The 16,018-nt window shown below is 37.3% G+C and overlaps 1 protein-coding gene and 1 pseudogene across 2 annotated transcripts in view; one reads left to right on the top strand and one right to left on the bottom strand.

Moving 5' to 3' along the window:
- The window catches only part of RASA3 (RAS p21 protein activator 3), a 295,543-nt gene that overhangs the window by 227,149 nt on the left and 52,376 nt on the right, over window positions 1-16,018 (bottom strand). The window lies entirely within an intron of this gene.
- LOC138165744 (small ubiquitin-related modifier 2 pseudogene) lies at window positions 10,516-11,578 on the top strand (annotated as a pseudogene).

Genomic DNA, 16,018 nt, shown 5'->3' with positions numbered 1-16,018 from the left:
CCTTCCTTCCTTCCTTCCTTCCTTCCTTCCTTCCTTCCTTCCTTCCTTCCTCTCTTTCAAACTCAGTTTACTCTGAAGCTCATATACAAATATTATCTCATTTGATCTTCATGACAACCCTAGGAAGCAGATACTATTATTATCCTCACTGTGCTGTTGAGAAAATTGAGGCAGACATAGATTGTGACTTGTCCAAGGTTTGTGTGACCTAGTGTCTGAGGCTGGATTTGAACTTTAGGTCTTCCTGACTCCAGACTCAGCCCCTCGATCCACTTCATCACCTAGAATGATTAAAGGAACTGAAGACAGCTTGACAAAAGAATATTCAGAGGGCAAGAGAGGCTAGATTGCCAGCTAGAATCAGGAGGACCTGAGCTTAAGTACTCACTACCTTTAAAACAGATGTGTGTGGGTGTGTGAATCTAGATAAGTTATTTAACTTCTCAATGATCCCAGGCAACTCTTTAAGATTATAAATTAAAGAACAATTTCATGAATGAAAGATATAAAGACAAAACCCACTGAGGCTATTTCAGGACTCAATCATTATCTTCAATTATCTGAAGGACTAACATTTGAAAGAGAGATTATTTTTGTCCTATTTGACCTCAGAGTGTATAATTGAGACCACTAGTTGAAAGTAACTGAGGCCTATAAAAGCAAAGCTAGGTAGAGCAATGGATAGAGTAATGGGCCTGCAATCAGAGAGACTCATCTATCTTCATGAGTTCAAATCTGTCCTCAGACACTTACAAACTGTATGTCTAGCAAGTCATTTAACCCTTTGCCTCAGTTTCTTCATCTATAAAATGAGCTGGAGAAGGAAATGGCAAACCATTCCAGTATCTTTGCCAAGAAAACCCCAAATGGGGCCATGAAGAGTCAAACACCAACAACATAAAGGGAAAACATCCCAACAATTAGAGTGACCCAAAAACTACTCTACCAATGGGAGATCATGGAATGTAGTGAGTTAAATCTTCAAGTAGAAGATGAAATTCTGGAGGGTGTCAGAGCTGATTCACATCATTGGATAATGGTTCAACCAGATCTCTGAAGACCTTTCTGAAGTCCTTCTGAGATTCTATGATACAAAAATAAACAAACTACAAGGATTGGAAGAATGAGAATTTATTTAATTGCAACTCAGAGTCTCAGAACTGAGATACCCTAGTTTAACAAGGTATCATGTCAACAACACAAGTGGAACTGAGATGATTATTGTCATGTTTTAAATCTCTCGTTATAATTTTTAAGCTTATCTTGCAAAAAATTGCTACTTATTTCTCCTTATTTATTTTCTCTTTATCTTTTTTATCTGTCTTTCTAGTAGAGAGGTCAGAAGAGATGACAATTGTTCAAACTTTTTAAAAAGAAGGAAGTTTTAATTTAATTGCTTTAGCTATTAGAACATGGTGGGGGCAGGGGAATTAACTTTAAAAATAACTACCTCATATGCCCTTTAGCACTTAGATCATTCAATACCCACTGGTATAGAAAACTTTAAAAATGAAAAGAAAAAAAAATACTCCCTAAGGATCATTGGTTTGTAAAACTTGCAAGACAAATGTCTTGGAAATTAGGACTCTTTCCACAGATGACAAAAATGCAGCCTGTCTTTACAAAGTATCCTCTTCCTTTCCAACTTAAGGGTACATTTAGCATGGTTATCCGGACAGCTGCATCTATTTAAGTTTGATGTAAGCTAGCTACAAAGTGTAACTGCCAAGCTCAACAGTCCATCCTATTCAATGTGTTTTTAAATGGGTCAGTAGTCCTTCAGAGCATTAAGGACATTCTCTCCAGTCAGTTTTCTCAGGATCACTTTATCTCATATCCTCTTAAATGGCAGAAGGAAATAGAATTTGAAAGACCTCTCAATCCCTCTTGTTACAGTTTATAAAATGGGGAAAATTCCAAAATCATTTCCAGTACATTAAGAGAGATTCCAAATGTTAAGTTTCCTAAGGTCAAGGGCCATTTCTTTTTTTCTGTTCATATCCTCAGCACCTAGTATAGTATCTTGCAAAGTGGGTATCTAATAAATGCTTATTGAAATAAGGTGGCTTCAATGGATCTGTGATCTCATCAATGGGGTTATTTCCTGAATGATATAGATTGTGACCCATCCATACCATCCAGTGTGACTATATTCTCTCCAAAGGTGTCCACACAACATGGCTGGGTCTTTCCTCTTGATCTTGAGTGGATACTAGTAGAGGTTGTAGGCTTTCCATTGGTAACCTCTCACTTTACAATCCTAGCTCACCTTCTTATCAGGGCATTTGATATCTTTTTTTTTAACTTTTTACATACTTCTACTGGGTAATTCTTCATTGGGAATATCTCAAAGCCCATGCACACCCACAGTGAATCTCTCTAATGCCCTTAAGGTAAATTGCAGCTATAACTATTCTGATATTCATGCTATTCCATGACACAGAGACATACAACATCACCAAAAGAAATTGCTTTAAAAAAAGATGGGTTTCAATCAATTGGAAGTGACCGAATTATGACATATGAATACAATGAAATATCATTATGCATTAGAAATGATAAAAGAGATAGTAACAGAGAACTAGGAATGCTTGTATGAACTAATATATAGTAAAGTGAGCAGGAGCAGGAGAACAATTTACACAATAATAAGAACATTGTAAGGAGAATCACTTTGAAAGACTTAAGACTTCTGAGCAGTGAAATGACCAACCATGAATTCAGAGGACTGTTGAGAAAGTATGCCACTCGCCTCTGGAAAGAAAGATTATGAACTCAAGACGCAGAATGAGACATAAATTTTTGGATATGGCTAATATATGAATTTTTCTTTTGCTTGGCTATACATATTTCTTTCTTTTTTTTTTTTTTTGGAAGGGGGAAGGTGGGGGAATTGGCATTAAGTGATTTGCCCAAGGACACACGGCTAGTAAGTGTTAAGTGTCTGAGGCTGGATTTGAACTCAGGTCCTCCTGACTCCAGGGTCAGTGCTCTATTCACTGCACCACCTAGCCACCCCCTATACATATTTCTTACAAAGATTTGTTTTTTCCCTTTTTTTCCCAATGGTGGAGGAAGGAAGAAGTGATAGAAAATAAATGCTTGTCAATTAAAAAAATAAATAAGAGCTTAAAAAGTTTAAGAAAAGAGATTTGTTTCGGGTAAAAGTTTAGAGTCATTAAAAGGACTACACAGTTTTCTAAAACTAACCCAGCATACTTTCTCCCTCTGATTCCATTCTGAACCCAGTTAATTGTCTATCCACGTTCTCTAGTCAAAATGAGAGAAAGAGAAAGAGTGAGATGAACTAACTACATAGGTTATTCATCCAATTGAATATCATTGTTTGAATAACAGAAAAGTATTGATTTTTCCTATATGGATATATTTAGGTTAACTTCTTGAGTGACTATGGATCTCTGAGGAAACAATACATAAAACATGGAAATGAATGTTCAGTAAAGGTGGACTCAAAATTTTTAAGGATTCCTTATGGATGGTGAAGTACTAGAAATACTTCTACTGGCAGTTTGCATGGTGCCAATTTCACCAAGCCCCAGAACATTAAAAATGAATGGTATGATCACAAAGGAAAGTCAAATGTTCAGAACAGCCAACCGAAGAAGTTCTAACACTCTTTCCTCTAAGTATCTGTACAAACCACATGTCCTGTTTTATTTTAACAATCTATGCCCTTCCTCCATGAAAAAAACTTTCACTTAATATATTATAATGGCTTTTTATAAAGTATATTTAGAGTATCAGAAACTCAGAGGGCCAGCAGAGTGAAAAGAGCACTGAACTGGGAGTCAAGACACCTAGTTCTGTCACTAACTAGGTATGTGACCTGGGGCAAGATGTAACTTCTTCGAACTTTAATTTCTCCATTTGCAAAATGATATGGTAGTTTAAATGATCCCTAAGCAGGTAGGCATGGCTGTGCCTAGACAAAGCACCAGACCTGGATTCAAAAAGACTCATCTTCCTGAGTTGAAATCTGGCCTCAGATACTTTACTATCTAGTGATCCTGGGCAAGTCACTTAACCCTGTTTACCTCAGTTTCTTCATTTGTAAAATGAGTTGGAGAAGGAAATAGCAAACTACTCCATTATATTTGCCAAGAAAATCTCAAATGGGGTCTCAAAGAATAGGACGTGACTGAAATGTTTGAACGATAACAGTGACAATAAAATCTCTGTATCTTGTCACCATCTTTTAAAAAATAAAACTGTTTGACACAACTAATATGGAAATATGTTTTGCATTACTATGTATGTATAATCTACAACAAATTGCTTACCTTCTCAATGAAGGGCCTGGGTGGAGGGAGAGTTTGGAATCAAATTTTTAAAATAAGCATTGAAAATTATTTTTAACACAGCAATACGACTTCTAGGGCTATATCCCAAAGAGATCATAAAAATGGGAAAAGGACTCACATGTACAAAAATATGTATAACCGCTCTTTTTGTGGTGGCCAAGAACTGGAAATTAGGAGTGTGCCCTTAATTGGGGACTAGCTGAACAAGTTGTGGTATATGAATGTAACGGAATACTATTGTGCTATAAGAAATGATGGGGGTGGCTAGGTGACACAGTGAATAGAGCACCGGCCATGGAGTCAGGAGGACCTGAGTTCAAATCTGGCCTTAGACACTTAACACTTACTAGTTGTGAGACCTTGGGCAAGTCACTTAACCCCAATTTCCCTTGCCCCCCCCCAAAAAAAAGAAATGATGAACAGGACTTCCAAAAAACCTGGAAAGACTTATATGAACTGATGCTGAATGAAGTGAGCAGAACCAGGAGAACTTTATACACAGCAACAGTCACAGTGTGCTATGACTGACTTTGATAGACTTAGCCCTTCTCAGCAAGGCAAAAACCTAAAATAATTCTAAAGGACTCATGATGGAAAATGTCATCTACATTCAGAGAAAGAACTATGGAGTTTGAATGCAGAGCAAAGCAGACTATTTTCTTCTTTTGTTTTGTTTTGTTTTTTCTTTCTCATGGCTCCTCCCATTTGTTCTAATTCTTCTATATAATATGATTAATGTAAAAATATGTTGAATAGGAATGTATGTGTAGAATCTGTATCAGATTTCATGCAGTCTTGGGGAGGGAGGAAGGGAGGGAAGAGGAGAAAACTTAAAACTTATGGAAGTGAATGTTGAAAACTGAAAATAAGTAAATTAACTTAAAATTATTTTTACATGTAATTATGGAAAAATAAAGAACTAAATTTTAAAAAATAAAACAGTTTGCTAGGATCTAGAAAGGTTGTACAACATAATAAATAAAAGAGCTTCCCTTGGAGCCAGAAAGAGCTGGGAATTTACCTCCCATTTTCCCAGATACAAACTGTACAATCCTCAGCAAGTAATTTAACCTCCCAGTTCTAAGCAACTCTCAGAAGACTAAAAATTGCTGAGAAGGCACTAACCTACATATAGCAGAGGGAGTTTCCCCATCTGGGAGTTCCCAATATCAATGAAATCATAAGTCCAGCTCTTATCCCTCTCCTACCCCAAGGTGCACATCAAAGGAAGTAGTGAAATCCCAACAAACAACCAGAGCTTAAAAGCTTTTTTTAAAAGGCTAATATTAATTCATATACTTCACCTTCTAAAGATGAGCACACATGTAAAGTGGGGGAAATGACCCAGATTAACTAGTAAAACAAGATTGTCTAAATATTCTTGCACAAGTCCCAAGAAACAGACTGGTTGACGTAGACAGCAACACAATCTGCCTCCATACAGCATGCACATTTCCTAGGATTTCCATTGTTTCAGAAAACAGAGGATGGCATTTTTTTTTAAGTATGGGATCACCTTTTTCCTCTCGCGGTCACATAGCAAATCCAGTGTAGTCTGTTAACCATTATCTAGTTCAATATCATACTTGCCCTACCTGACTGCTTTCTCTTCATCAACATTTCTCTCCTCATCAGAGGTCTGATGATTAGAAAAAAAAACTAATCTATTTTTCAGAGGAAGAAGATAAGGCAGAGAAGCAGAAGTGACTTTTTCGAGGTCAAACCAGACAATCAAGGTCAGAACTACAACTGAAGAGGAGTGCTTCCATACCAAATGTGATGTTGGGGCCAGTCTGCCACTTCTTCTCTCTCGGTAAGAAACACATTTAATCTGCTGATGACCCATCTTGTTGTTCTTATATAGTAAAAATTCAAATGGATCCCTCCTACTTAGAGATGCAACTATAAACCCCCACAAAAATCTGTGTATTGCATGCATCAACAGATGTAGGGAAAGGGAATAAGCAGACTCCCTCTCCCCCTCCCCCCCACCCATTTTAAACTGATTGGTTCAACAATTTTTGTGCAGCCTGATAATCTCACATTTGGATCACATCACATACACAAAAAGATGAGTCATTCCTTCTTGGTTAAGTTTGTTTCTCAGACCGACATGTGATGCCCTTCTCCCAGGCTCCAAGCCTAAATTAGGCCCTGTTTAAAATATTGTATAAAATGAAAAATCTATTCACGCTGTGGACTTTTGACATCTCATTGACTTGTTGTTCAGATCCCCTTCTAGGTTTGCCCTTTCAATAAAACTGTCTATTAAGAGAAATCAGATTGATTCAAAAGTTGCTTTTAAACTTGATAAATATTTTTAACATAACCATTTGTCCAATTAAGCAAGAAAACTGCTAGGTTTTAAATTACTACTCACGTGGGAAGAACTGTGGACTGTTCTGGAATAATGTCATATTGATACACCTAAAAATGGAGTGTTTTCTTTTGAAACCTGGCTGAAACACAATGGGGAGTGGTCTTTAAAAAGTCTATAAAATGTCTGACTGACAGATCAATCAATTAAGATTGTATCTTTCAGCTTTTGTCTCTCTAGGTAATAAGTGGCATATCTTTTGGAGTCCTTAATAGGTGAGAAGTATTGAGACTCAACTATAATTTGTAAGATGCTTGGAAATATCAAGCCAGGTCATGTCCCAGGGCACTAGTGTCAAACTCAAATAGAAATGGGAATCACTAATCCATACATTAAGAATCCTTGAGGGTCATATATTGACTTTTAAAATGTAATATCATCATGTTTTACATGAGTGCTCATGTATAATCTATATCAGATCACTTCTCTTCTTGGGTGGGGGAGAGAGAAGGGAGGGAAGGAGAAAAATTTGGAATTCAAAATTTCATTAAAAAATGTTGGAAATTATCTTTATGTGTAATTAGAAAAATAAAATACTATTTTATAAGTATAATATTATCTATGTTTTGCTGTATTTTTATTTTGTTAAGTATTTCCCAATTACATTTTAATGTGGCTTGGGTTGCACTTGGAAGTGTTGTATGCTGTATTCACTCTATGAATTACTTGCTGATACCTCTGTCCTACTAGTATATTCTGAAGAACAGAAAGGAGGCAGAACTTAAGGGAAAATGTACACCAACATTTTTTTACTGTATCTAACTCCTTGATATCAATTTCTTCAAACAGAAATACCAGAAGAGTTGTTCTCCGCATTACACAATGGGAGTCACAACAAGTTGGGTAGGGAAAGGATGTGTTCGAAAACCAGTTCTACATGACTCAAACATTTTTATGTCAATACCAAACTGGATCTCACTATTTCTAGAGTTGCATCATGTGTTACTACTGTTCTGAATTCCCATCTTATTCTTATCATTCCATCACTGTCTCCCATATTTGGGAATATCTCCCTATGGAATTCCTAGAAATCAAAATCAAAGGCCTAGATAATCTGCATCTAGCCCCATTTACCAGGATTTTTAGGAACACATTAGAAATTTGTTTACACTTAGGGACAGAAAATAATGCTTCACAGTCAACATGTCGCAAACAGAATTATTCCTTCGTTCCACCTCAAACTTTGCCATCCTTATGGACTTCATTGTCTCAGTTTGTTGTAGTAGTTGTTCAGTCATTTTTCAGTCACGACTAAACTTTTCACGACCCAATTTGAGGTTTTCTTGGCAAAGATACTGGAGTGGTTGCATTTCCTTCTCAACTCATTTTACAGGTGAAGAGACTGGGGCAAAACAGGATTAAGTGACTTGTGCAGGATGACAAAGCTAGTAAGGGTCTGAGGCTAAATTTGAACTCAGGAAGATGAACCTTCCTGACTCCAGGCTCAGCACTCTATCTAATATACTACTAGGCTCAAAATAAGTTATCTGACTCTTCCCTCTTCCTCATCTATGCTTCCCTCCCCCATTTTCAACCAAATCAAATTTTGAAGACCTGTCAATTCAAACTCAACAATCTCTCCTGTTTCTCCCTTTGTACAAATCATGCTGACATTTCCCATTATGAAGGCACTCATCCCATCTCACCTAATCTACTGTAGGAGTCTTCCAACTACAAGGATGATGATGATGGTGGTGATGATGATGATGATGATGATGATGATGCATAGCACTTTAAGGTATTCTAAATGTGTGCCTCATAAAAACCTTTATGAAGGAGGGAGGAAAATTACACATGAGGTAACACAGGCCCTGGGAGGTTCTTAGTTTCTGAGACAAGATTCAAACCCAGATCTCCTGATTCCAAGTTCAGCACTTTACTCTTCTTACCTCCGGTGCCGTCTCTTGCTGATTCATCTCGTCTCTTGCTTGATTCATCCTTCACACAGCTGCCATAATAATTTTCTAATGTACAAGTTTGACTATGTCATCAGTCTCCTTGTTTCATTCTACTTTAAGCACTCTACCGTTCATCCATATAGAACTATTGGCAGTTTTTCCATCTCATCCTGTCCTCTCACACCTCTCCACCCTCACATAGGCCACTGCCCATGCCTAGAACAGTCCCTCCACATTTCTCCCCATTAAAATACTTCTCTTCCTTCAAGGCCCAACTGAGCTCCCACCAACCTCAACAAAGACTTCTCTGCCTCCCTAGTTAAAATGAATTTCTATTTCTTCAGCTCATCCTAGAGCGTTTTTTCTGGAGCTCTCCACTGTACTAACCATATTCTTCTTTGTATCATAATTGTTCACCAAACCTCACTTTTCCCTCCCCTAACCTATTAGAGCAAAAACTGTATTATTTTTCATCTTCGCGTCCTCAGCACTTAGCATATTGCTATGTGTTCCATTTTTTCTTTTGTTTTGGTCTGTCCCTTCAATTTCACAGATAAAGAAAATTCTCAGGGAGGAATCTCCCTCTGTCAATGAAGACCAGTAATTATTCTATAAATCAAAGAATCTGGAGAGTTGCCTTATACACAGTTGAAATCAGAATGACTAAAATCTTATTTTCTTGATTCAGAGCTCAGATGTTTATTTAATAGACTGAATTTAATTGAATGAAGGTTTTCACTACAGAAAAGATAGTTATATCTTATATATCATATAAATCATATAAATATATTATATAATAGGGTTATGATATGAGTAGCAGAAAAAATATAATTTTGTTTTAATAGAGTAAGTCAAGTCAACAAGTGTTTAATAAGAGCCTACTGTGTGCCAGGCAACAACATGAAAACAAAGAGTTTTTTCTTGCTAATTTCCTGCATCCAGCTGTTTCTGCAACTTGTCGGGAAAAATAATACAGGCACTTTTAAAATAAACTTTAACCTATAATCTCAGCAAGATAATACACATCTGAATGTACCAAATTATATTAAAACAGCTAGTTTAAGATAAACAGTACATAAGACCATAGATTTAGAGCCAAAATGGACCTCAGAGGTCATCTAATCTAACCCCTCATTTTATATTTTCCAGAAAAGTTTTCTCTACTCATAGAAGGTTTAAAGGCAGTTTCCTAAATTCATAAATAGCCCACTGACAGAGGGAAGATTCTGGGAAAGCTTCATTAACTAAATGTCTTCATCGTTTAAAAAACTCATCATTAAAAAGATAACATATACATAACTAATAAGGAAATGTATCTGCCAATTATGCCAACCCTGCCCATAACATCAAGAAAGGAAGAATTTTGCAATCTTAAAAAACCCTAAAAAGCACAGTTCTACACATAAATTTTACAATGATACAAGGGCAGGAGCATAGTATATTATACAGGAGTCAGTCACTTGTGAGAATAGCTGAGTAAACACATATGGAATTGAACACGAATAATTTAGATCTTACTTTCACACAGATTTCTAACAACAAGAACATTAATGGCAACCACTGGGTCAGAACCACGATCCAACTTCAAGACGTTGCTTGGAGCTCCGAGACACTAAGGAGACCTTGATGAACAGATCAATAAAAAGGCCCATGAATTGTTTATATTTTAACCACATGCTAGGTAACAAGCCCTGGGAGACAGTGTGCTCCCAAGCTCTTGCAAGCATGTGATTTCATTTTTGGGAAGGGGCATTCCTTTGGTTGTGAGACACACATCTCTCTGTTGTAAAGAAAATCTTACACCGAAGGATGGCAAACATAGAAAAGGCACTGAATCTTAAAATGTAGGAATAAAAGCATGGGGTGCAGTAGAGAGAACTTCTTTTTAAGCCTGAAAAGCTGGATCCGCTCTTCCTCCTCGTCCTCCTTCTTCTCCTCCTCTTCCTCACCATCACCACCATCATCTTCCTCCTCCTCCTCCTGCTCCTGCTCCTACCGTTGCTGCTTCTCCCTCCGTTCCGTTGGAGCGGACCATCCTGGTACATCTTTTGTGAAGCGGTGGCTGAGGAGACCCCCAGACTCACCATGGCTGATGAAAAGCCGAAGGAAGGAGTCAAGACTGAAAACAACGACCACATTGATTTGAAGGTGGCAGGGCAAGATGGTTCGGTGGTGCAATTTAAGATTAAGAGGCACACACCACTTCGTAAACTAATGAAAGCCTATTGTGAACGACAGGGTTTGTCAATGAGGCAGATCAGATTCCGATTTGATGGGCAACCAATCAATGAAACAGACACACCTGCACAGTTGGAAATGGAGGGTGAAGATACAATCGATGTATTCCAGCGGCAGACGGGAGGCGATTACTAAAAAGAGAGTCTACAACTCTACTCCAGAACTGTGCTCCCAAGGAAAACAATACATTCACAGTTAGAAAACCAAGATTTGGTTCATCCACGTCCTGACTACTGCAGTATAGTTTTCTCTCTTCTTTGATTCCTTTCCCAATTCCTTTATTGTACATAAAGTCACTGGTGTATGTGCACAGACATAATGCATTATTTTTTTTTAACTAAATGGCCGATGGTATGTTTTGATCAACATCAAATGGAGATGGGGAGGGGAAAAAACAAACTGGTTCTGTGAAAATATCCCTTTTCTCCATTAGGGGCATGCTCATTCAACTTTTATCTTTATATTCCAGTAAGTTATTTTGCTCTCACTGTTTAACAACAAAAAAACTCCACAAAAAAAAATCCTTGCATACCTTGTTTGATTGGATAATTTCAATGTTCTTCTTTTATCATTGTAAAACCAAGGACAATTTTGTAACTTTTTTGTACATAGCTGTTACATGTAGGGCAATCTCTGTCTCTCTGTAGGGATAAATTACTATAAAGAAATTGATCCTAGATAGTTTTCCCTTCAAGTCAAACATCTTGTTGTTTAAATAAACTTCTTGTTTAAAATAAAAAAAAGCTGGATCCAAGTCCAAGCTTCAATCACTTCATCTGCAAAATAGGGAGAGTAACACTTGTCTACTTCTCTGGAGTGTTATGAGGAAAGTGCTCTGCAAACCTAAAGCTCTGTGTAAACATCAGATACTATTTATTGTGATGATGATGGGGAACATCTTGTGTAAACTGGAAATCTACAATAATACTTATCTCTTCCTGCCAGGGAAGACAGTGGAATGCCATGTTTCTGTCTCCTCAGGCTACCATTGCCAATTGAAAGTCTAAGAAAATAAGGTTTTCTGGGATAAAATGCATAAAATAAAATTCACAGGAGCATAAAGAAATGCAATTATATGGAGATGTCTATTTTCCAAGTGTTACAATACAACTCCTAGCTCTGATTTTGGTGCATTGAAAGGGCCTGAGTTCCTTAGGTCCCCTTGATGGAAGATGGACTTAATCATGACCTCTGTTTAGGAGAGGAGGCAATTTGTGGATAAAGGAATGGTTTGGGGCAGTGATGCCTAAACAGCTAGTACATCTAGATGTATCTTAACAAATTCATCTCTAAGGGGGACAAAAAGGTATCTTTTCTTTTTCTTAACTCTTCTCTCCTCTTCCCCAAAAAGGCCCCACCAGATATATGTAAAGGGATTATTTTGGAGGGGCATTTTTGTATGGTAAAGTTGAATGCTGTTTTTTCAAAGCTACATGAAAAACAAATCTCATTTCAGAATCTTCATAAGAAGAGCTTGTTCAGCCTCCTACCCTCAAGAGCTTCCAATTTTAAGAGTTACCATGTACCATTACTGCTCTAAATATGCATAAAGACAGAGATAATCACTAATGTATAATAATAATAGCTAGCATTTATACAGTAATTTAAGGCTTGCAATGCATTTGCATAGATTATCTCATTTGACTTTGTCCTCACAATAACCCTGTGAACTAGGTATTATTATCTCCATTTTGTAGATGAGGAAACCAAGGCTTAGAAAGGTTTATAATAATACTTCACTAGACACATGAAATTTCCCCTAAAACATGAATTAAACTGCACCCCGCCCCCATTCTCTGCCTGTAGTCAGAGTGCCCAGCACTTAATAATGTGTTTTCATTCATTCCTTGAAAGACCTGTTAACGATGCCTTGGCCTAAGATAATATACTATTCTGATGCTATCAAAAGACCACATCAATAACCAGATTATATTAGAAAATATCAAAAGATTTTTGTTAAAATGTTGGATACAGAGGAATGCTTTTATCAGAGAAGAACTGTTGTACATTGGTTCTTTGGGAAATCAATCATCAAATTCCATCAAACAGAAAAAGGAAGCCAGAGGCATCAGCTCTGAGGTATATCAGCCCTCAGTCACAGCCCAAAAAGAATGTGTCGGTCTTATTCTGACATCATAGTTGTGAAGGGATTCCAGTTCACTTCAAAAGGCAAATGTGAATGTCACACACCACTGACAAAAAAGAAGGGAAAATTGTGCTTCTAGATTGCTTTAAATTTAACCTTTTTAAACCAACCATAATTGCCAACTTCTACACATCTCTGGAATTAAACCCCTAGGTTGGTAACAAATTGATGATATGTACAACCAAAGAGATTATAGTGTAAGCATATGATCCTATTTTTAGGGAACCACTGAAATAAAAGCTAAGTCTCTAATCTAGCATTTACAACAAAGGACGAAAAAGCCAAAAGCTTGTTCTGGCCACTACATGAAGTCTTCATGACAATTTTAGAGTAGGAGGGTTAGAATTCTCTCCTCATACAATAGCAATGATACCTCCGGGGAGGGGAGAGGGGAGAGGGGAGAGGGGAGGTGGAGTAATGCTGGCCCTTGAGAACACAGCAGAGATCAGAATGTCCAAATAAAATCAGATGGCCTCTACAATCAATGCCATTATTCTCCCAGCAGGAACACTACAGAATGCAATTTGTTCACTGAAACACAAAACTATAACTGGCTAGTTGTGCTTCCCCATCCCCCAGGTTCTCTAGATTCTTCTGGTGATACCCTAAATCATATATACAACACATTTTTAAAATCTGCTCATCTGGCACCAAACTTGCCACCCTTCCCTCTCTCTCCCACCCCATTCTTCCCTTTGCTCTTTTGTTAACAACATACAGCTTCTGATAGACAACAAACAGGCAACATGGTATCATTCAGTGATACAGAGCTCAACTAGAAATAGGGACCACTGGATCATACATAAGAATCCCTGTGGAATGCATATTGACTTAGAAAACCATACATTACATCTATATCTATCTCTAGCTATCTTAAATATGAACATATAGATGTATGTATCTATACATACATGTGTGTATATGCATTTTAATGTATATATATTTATATCAACACATTAAAATCCTGTTGAATCTACACTTAATATGGATTGGGATGCACTCAGGAGCATTGTAAGCCACATTTGGCTCACATGGACAGAGTTGGACACAACCGATAAAGTGGCCTTAAAGTTGAAGACCCATGGGTTCCAATCCTTCCTTGATCCTTTTCCTAATTATGTAATCCTAGACCAGTCACATGGCCCCTCTGTGCCTCAGTTTCCTCATACACTATGTAATATGAGGGGGTTTGACTCAGCTTCTAAGATCCATTCACACTCTAATCCTAGAATCATTTCCTCATTTGGGGAACAGGTTGATTCAACCTGGCAGTAGACCATTTCAATTTCTCTATCATCCAATGAATCATAACATCCGATCTAGATAATATCATACTTAATAGCCAGAATCCCTCTCAATAATAACAACTGTTGAATTGAATTAATAAAATCCAGCTCATTGGTTGGCAGCACATAGATGAGAGGAAGGGAAGAAAGGGAGATGAATTATGACTTTCCCCATCTTTAAATTCTCCCTGTGTTTGCCCAGGCCCTGTCATGTAAGACCCCTGTTCCTTGCCTGCCCCTCACCCAGACTATCACCTGTGGTGGCTGCACAGCCTGTCATTCTTGTGACTGTTCTAAAGTATGCAAGGCTCACCTGTTTAGCCTGAATTTATCATCTCGATAGCAGGTTTATTTTTAACAGCAGCTGACGAACTTTTTTCAGAAAGAGAAGAAACAGGTGCCAGTGGTATAGCAACCACACAGACATTCTTCAAAAGCTTCTGATGGCTAAATTCTATGCTATCATCATCCATGCCTTTTCTTTGGAGGAAGAGAATTCTATGCCATCACCAAGAGTGGTATACAAATACAACTAGAAGGAAAACACGTCAGCCAACAAGTCCCAAATATCTTGCACAGTGCCCAGAATCTAATAGCTGCTTAATAAATATTAAGTAATCAGAAATTACTTATTTAATCCTCTCTACTTCTCTTTATTGGGGACAGCTAAGGGACACACTAGATGGATTGCTGGGTTTGAAGTCAGGAAGATTCATCTGGCCTCCAACACTTACCAGCTGTGTGACCCTGGGCAAGTCACTTAACCCTGTTTGCCTCAGTTTCCTCATCTATAAAATAAGTTGTAGAAGGAAATGGCAAACCACTCCAGTGTCTTTGCCAAGAAAACCCCAAATGGGGCCATAAAAATTCAGACATGACTGAAACGGCTGAACAACAACAGCTTCACTTTGTTATTAAATTATAATATTAAGTGGACAATTATTTTCCTTTAAAATAGAAATTGATTTCATCTCTCATTTCAATCTACTATTAATTTTAATTCACATGAAAATAACTGGGGGTTTTGTTAAGCCACAATTGTATTTTTAACTTTTTTTGCTACCTCCTCATACTTTCTAGGAGAAAAGAAAATTAGTAACTGATTTGCTCTAACTTCAGTATTGCTTATCGTATGTCTTTGTAGCCCTATTTCAGCTTTCATTCATAATTTTGCATTCCCCAGTCACTTTAGATTGAAAAGTGGATGAAAAAAAAGCATTTCTTATTCCCCATCCTGCTCTTTGTCTTTTTCAAAGAAGTAAATAAATGTGTGATCAAAAAGAACTCCATAAAGAAGTCAGAAGAAATGCTTGGGGCTGTGTGGCATAGCAAAAATAATAATCTGGAGTTAGAGGAGCAGAGTTTGAATTCTATCTATGCTATTTGCCACCTGTATGACCTTGGGTAATCACATGCTGGGCCTCAGTTTCCTCATCTGTAAAATGAGACAGGTAGACTACCTGAGCTTCAAGGTCTCATTCAACTCTAAATCTATGATTCTATAATCCTCTTAGGTAAAAAATCATATGTGGCATCAAGATTGATTTTTATCAAAATGCCAAATTTTCTACCAGCTATTCTTAAGCCAACCTTAAAGCAAACCTTTAACATAGTTGATTTTTTAAGACTAAATGAGCAATTTCAAATCTATAGATAGGCAAAGAGTTCATGAACAAAGAAGGGACAAAGAAGATATCAAAAGATAAAATGGATATGTTTGATTATGTAAGGTTAAAAGTTTTTTCACAAAC

The sequence above is a fragment of the Petaurus breviceps genome, unplaced genomic scaffold (genome assembly GCF_028583685.1).
Source record: "Petaurus breviceps papuanus isolate PSGF00001 unplaced genomic scaffold, PetGlider_PUasm1.0 214, whole genome shotgun sequence".
NCBI classification, from domain to species: Eukaryota; Metazoa; Chordata; class Mammalia; order Diprotodontia; family Petauridae; genus Petaurus; species Petaurus breviceps.
The sequence above is the reverse complement of the archived record's forward strand: the minus strand, read 5'-3'. Positions and strand labels throughout refer to the sequence as shown.